This window comes from Dipodomys ordii, unplaced genomic scaffold (assembly GCF_000151885.1).
Source record: "Dipodomys ordii isolate 6190 unplaced genomic scaffold, Dord_2.0 Scaffold32, whole genome shotgun sequence".
NCBI classification, from domain to species: domain Eukaryota; kingdom Metazoa; phylum Chordata; class Mammalia; order Rodentia; family Heteromyidae; genus Dipodomys; species Dipodomys ordii.
The window spans coordinates 9,524,395-9,530,881 of record NW_012267248.1 but is presented as its reverse complement, the minus strand read 5'-3'; the positions used below and the strand labels follow the sequence as shown (position 1 = coordinate 9,530,881).

General features: G+C 42.4%; 1 pseudogene; it reads right to left on the bottom strand.

Moving 5' to 3' along the window:
• Positions 1-3,896: 3,896 nt before the first annotated feature.
• The window catches only part of LOC105985916, a 5,293-nt pseudogene continuing 2,702 nt past the window's right edge, over positions 3,897-6,487 (bottom strand).

The window sequence follows — 6,487 nt, the reverse complement described above, 5'->3', positions numbered from 1 at the left end:
CACACACACACACACACACACACACACACACACACACACACACACACACACACACACACACACACACGTCATACTGAAGGCTCAACTTTCTTACAGCTAAATGAGGAATAATAATGGGATTTGTCATAAGAATTAAATAACAGACATGAGTCATCTAACTTGGTATAACGTTCCAAAATATTTGTACTTCCTCCTTCGGGATCTCAAAGATGGATCCTGAGTAAAACTATTATAGTTTTAATGTGGATTCAACCATATTAGTATCTATAAGTGAAATATTCAATTACCTCAAACACTGTTTCTAATTTCAGGAAATCACTTACTGGCTGGTGTATTCTGAATGCATTATATAGTCCTATTATAAGGGAATTGTTTTCTTTAACCATATTCTTTCTATAAGTATTGCAAATGTAATACAATTCTAAAAAAGGGAAAAAACGAAACTGGAAATAGGTATCATTGTTGAGTGTTTTGTGGACTGGGATGTTATTCCTAATTTGAAGTCATTGGAGTGGAGTGTTATTCTCTAGATTGGAGAGTTGCCTGCAGGGGATATTTGTACACGCTGATGTTTGAGGGGTATGTTATTTACCACCTGTAACTTGCCGATCTTGTTTTTGTTGAGAGTTGAGCTGAAGCCTTTACCTCCATTAGGTAGTGTAGTTTGGTTAATGGATGGGTAACAGGAAAGAGTGTAAGGGGAAGCCAATGTTAATGTGAACTCCTGCCGCTTTTATTATAGTGGCACTCGCAATAGTTAAGGTTGAGCAGCTGTTTCCATTATGAACTCCTATTTCGGGGGTTTATAACTGAGCTGTAAAAATTTGCTCTAGGCTAAAACTCCGCTTATCGGGTCTTAGCCTGGGAGAATTTTTCCCCTTACTACATATTTTTTTTTGAAAAAGAAATCAATTTAGCTAAGGTAATCTAAAAACACAGAAATTAAAAGAAAAAGGTCTGATTTTAATCATGTCAATTGCAGACGTTGGGATTCATGATTATTACATTTCTACATTTCTGACAAGTCTTAAAGTTGCTTATGTCAAATGTTGAATGGAGATAGATTTAACACTTTATTTACAATGAGCAGCAGTTTCTTAGGCCACAAAACCCAACCATTATGTGTTAAAAATACCAAAATTGAATTTAACAATATTAATTTATTAATTAGAACAAGCTATACAAATGAAGGTTATTCTTTCTGGAACTTGTGAAATCACTTTGTATTTAGCAGAACAATAATTTGGAATCTTAAACTGAAAAGACTTAAATGACTTTTTTGGGGGGTTGGTCATGGAACTTAAACTCAGGGCCATTGTCTCTGAGATATTTTTCACTCAAGGCTAGTGTTCTACCACTTTAAGCCACAGCACCACTTCTGGCTTTCTGGTGTTAATTGGAGGTAAGAGTGTCACAGACTTCCCTGCCTGGGCTGGCTTTGAATGGTCATCCTCAGATATCGGCGCCCTGTGTATCTAGAATTACAGGCTTGAACTACTGGCACCCTGCTAGATGACATTTTGGGTTTCTTATTCTTGGTTGGTTGTGGTACTTGAACCCAGGGCCTGGACACTGTCTGTAAGCTCTTCTGCTTAGCATTCTACCACTTTGAGCCAGAGCTCCACTACCAGTTTTTGAGTGGTTAATAGGAGATAAGAGTCTTTCTGGCCTAGGCCCGCTTTGAACCATGATTCTCAGATCTCAGCCTTCTGAGTAACTAGGATAATAAGGTTGAGCCACTGGTGCCCAAATAGATGACATTTTCATTCATATAATTGAGGAAATTTTGGTAACTATATAAAGTTTTATCTAGCTAGACATAGAAAACATTTTATATATCTGGTTACAGCAAGAGTCCAAGAGTCTGATGAGTAATAGTATAGATATTATTACAGTACATTTAAACCACAACTTTTAAGCTAAGTGTGGTGGTGTACATCTATAATCTCAGCTCAGGAAGCTGAGGCAGAAATATCTGGAGTTGTAGGCCAGTTTTGGTCTATAACATGATAGAAACCATGTTAGAAAGCACACACACACACACTTAAACTTTTTCTTCTATACACTGGGGTTTGAATTCAAGTCCTTGAGCATAGTAGGCAAGTGCTCTACCACTTGACCCACACTCCAGCCATTTTTTTGTCGGTTGTGGGGCCTGAACCCTGGGCCTGGACACTCCCTCAGTTCTTCAGCTCAAGGCTAGTGCTCTATCACTTGAGCCACAGCACCACTTCTGGCCTTTTCTGCTTATGTGGTGCTGAGGAATCAAACCCAGGGCCTCATTCATGCAACACAGGCACTCTACCACTGAGCCACCTTCCCAGCCTCCAGCCCTGATTTTGTTATTTTGAGATATGGTCTTTTTATGTAGCTGAGGCTGGTCTGGAACTCACTATGTAGCCCAAATCGTCTTTGAATTTCCAATCCTCCTGCCTCTACCTCTTTTTGTTTTTCTTCTGCTTTATTTTTGTAAGGAGACACTGAAACATTAGATGAGAACCATTAATGACAAAATGCAGAAATGAGGCATTGGTGTCTATAGTCACTTCTATAAAAACGCAACTATGAGTTGTCATGACATGCCTACTTTTGATATTGTTTCATTGTAAAAACAATACCAATAGAGAATACAGTAAGTGGTGATTCCACATTTTAGGGAAGCAAAATGTGAAGAGCTGGGTCTGCCTGGGAGGCTAGTGGCTGCCTACTTCCCCAGAGACAGCTAAGCTCTTGAGGGAAAGTCCTAGAATTCGCAAGAGAAGGGACTTTGTGGTCCTCTTGAACACATGGACAAAGAGTAGATGACTTTTATTTTACCAAGGGGTCTTACTTGTCAAGGTTTTGAAATGTCATATTAATGTTGATGATAGCCCGGCGCCTGCTTAGCTAACCAAGAGTTTTATGGTCACTCACTTCTATAGGAGCAATATCTAAGGGGGCTCAATGCTATATGTAAGTTTCTAAATCCATAAATAATTTTTACTGTTAACACAAAATGCCACTTAAAACTATAAAGAAGTAGGGGAAAACAAAGGAAGAGGTAACAATGCTCAATGGGAAATGTACTCATTACCTTACTCATGTAACTGTAACCCCTCTGTACACTCTTTTTACAATAAAAAAAACCATAAAAAATATAAAAAAGGACCGGTTAGTGTTGTCAAGCTTCCATTGTGACAATGTTGCTCTGAAAAAGGTTTGTTTTCTCAGATACACGTATACTTTCCCAGTCACCTAGATGTTCTGTGCTTTACAAAGAGATACTCGGACAATGTGCCACTGGGTGGAGTGGGGGACATCTGATGTTGGTAGGGGGAAACAGCTAAGTTCAAATGTGAGCTCTGAAAATTGGTGTTAGTCAGGTGAGATCACAAAAGAACAGAAGGAGGGTCAGAGTTTTGAGGACGAAGTTAAACCATGCATTCCAGCAACTTCTTTTTCCGCTCAGGGAAGAGCATGAGCAGTGAGCTGCAGCAGCCCCCACCCCCCCAGTCTTGCATGTCATGTGACTGACCACCTGGCCTGCAACAGCGGCTCAGTGGGAACTCTATCTATATGCTTTCTGCTTACATCACAAAGTGGTTAAATGACTAACACTGTTCTGCTCGATGATGAACATGCATAAGTGTCAATCTAAGATTCTGTTTTCTCATTGCACCGATTGAAAAGTTAACTTGGCTGTGAGGACACTTGTTGCTGAATCCTCACACCATCACAGTAGGTAGGTCCTTATTTGAGCAATACTGCAGAACAAGAGAAAAGCACAGAAGGAACAACTTTAAAGACACGGGGAACCACCCCTCCCCCTGTCAACGGGGTAGGGCCGAGAAAAGAACAAGAGCACTAAAAGCACGATTGAAATTCTGTTTCACGGGGCAGAAGCCCCTCCCCCCCCATCAATTTACAACTGTTTTAGCACATTCGGGGCAATACACCTGCTGCTGGTATAAAACAAAGCGCTTGCTGGTCAGATTCGAAGAGCATTTTTTGCAGTTGAAGCAATAGTCGTGCCAAGATTGCCCTTCATAGGCCACCACATTGGTGCCTTTACCAAACCCAGTGATGGGGTTACGGCATCCCGCACACTTCTTGGCCACAAAGTTCTTGTAGCACTCCACGCAGTAATACTTATCCTCCACGGCCGTGAAATGCTGCTCAGCCAGCTTCTTGGAGCAGGAAACGCACACAAAGCAATCAGCATGCCAGGGCTGGTTCTGGTACGTGATTCCTCCCGATGTGATGGGCTTTGCGCACTTGACGCACTGCTTGGAAAACTTGGCCGCATGACAAGCGGCGCAGTACATCTCTTCCCCTTTCGCGAAGAAGCTGTCGGTGCCGATGATTTTCTTGCAGTTGCTGCAGAGGAAGCAGTCTTTGTGCCAGTAAGCGCCCTTGTACTCCACGTTCTGGTCTCCGGCCACGAAGGACTTGGAGCACCCTTTGCACTTGGGGGATTCCTCGGTACTAGCGGCACAGTTGTTGCACAGGATCTTGTTGTCCTTGGCCATAAAGCTCTCCGAGGCCAAGGTGTGCGAACACTTGGAACAACGGAAGCAGGTGTCGTGCCAAAAGTGGCCCTTGTAGTGCACTTCCTTAGAGTCCGCGCCGATGGGCAGGTGGCATTCCACGCAGGTGTTGGCACAGAACTTGTCGAAGCACTTCACGCAGTACGACTGGTTTTCCTTCTCCACATACTTCTTCCCCTGCAAGGATTCCTTGCAGTGGTGGCAGTGGTACTTGTCATCCATGGTGCCCACCTTATATCTGGAGGGACCTCACACTGGATGTGTGGACAGAGTGTCTTCAGCAAAGGCTGAGCACAGTTGAGAATGGCTGCCCTTTGCCAGGCAAGGGGGTGTGCCCTGCTGTCTTCGAGGAGAGCGAAGGCTTCAGGGAAGCTGTGGTAGGCGCTTCCCTGAGGAGCCCCTAGCAAGTGCGGGTGGTTGTCTCTACCTCTTTAATGCTAGGATTATGGATCTGAACCGTCATTCCTGGCTACATATAGGTTGTGTTATTATGCAGGAATGGTGAAACTCACAGTTCGCTGTTCCTAGACCTGAAGGGAAGGAGGCAAGTCACACCATTGGTGGTTATGTGTGGGAAGCACCCAAGCCGCTTGGGAGCAAGGGCAGATTATGGTTTCCATGGTTAAGAACCTGATGAAACAATGCACAGTCTTCGTGTCAGCTAGTCTGGGTCATTTCAGCAGATTCCACACTCCGCAAAGGCCAGATATTAAAGCTACAGAACAAGGAAAAAAATCAAATACGTAATTAATGGAGAGTACTGGGGTGTAACTTCTGGACTCAACCACTTCTTATGGACCCTGCCGAGTCCCCCAGGGCCAGAATTCACATTCAAATCTCACTTTTACCTTATTGTAAAGGGGAAGATGACCATGCCTTGGTTTTCCTCTTTGTTCGAATCGATATTTTTCATACTAGGTTAAGTTGGAACACTTTAACCATTTCAATGGTTAATGCCATCGTGTTGTGGACTAAGTGAAATAATCTATGCGAATCCATCAACACAGAGAGGCATGCAGTAGACACTGAATAAATGGGAGTGATTTCATAAACATGCTTTTGGGAGCCCAAGTCTCGGCTGGCAAAAGTCCATGGGATTGGAATACTGTGGTTTTGAAAAACTAGCTCTAAATCTAGTAGTAGAAAGAGAAACCACATCCTGTAGGAGTCACTCACTGGTTATTAATTTAGTTTGGTTGTTACCTTCAGGACAACTGCCCAGGAGAGACAGAGCTCCAATGACCCTCCAGAGTGGTCAATGTGTTGGTAGGATATACTGCCATCTTGCCAGTCATCTTGCTAAAGTCTTTCCAACTTCCCTATTCTCTTATTGACCCATTATTCTCTTATTGGCCATTGTTAGCACCAAACTTCTTTCAAATATGGTTAATATGGCCACTCTTATTTTTTAATGAGGATTTTTATTGTGAAAAAATGTACAGAGGGGTTACAATTACATGAGCAAGGTAATGAGTACATTTCTTATCCAGCATTGTTGCCTCCTCCTTTGTTTTCTCCTACCATCCCTACCCTCCCATCTCCACGACTACATTCCCCCCCACCACCCCCAACCAAAGTTGTAAAGTTTGTTTTTTGACATAGTGTCTTGTACATCTCATTGTTGCAATGGGTCCACCTATATCCCTATTTAAACCATTTGTTTTTTCCCTTCCCCTCCACAAATTATACCAACATCAAATACAGTGAAAACAGGGGTTATACAGTGGGGGAGGGACATATGAAGCAACAAAACAATCACCTTATAAATATGTTAGAAACAATAGGAAAAAAGAAAAAAAACCACTTGTGTCCTTATCTTGGGATTCATTTCACCTAACATCATCTCATCTGACTGTTTCTGTTTGTCTCAGACATATACTAGTTATTGCAAATAAGGGAAACCATGGGACCTATGTTTCTTTGGGCCTGGCTTACTTCACTTAATATAATTTTTTCCAAGT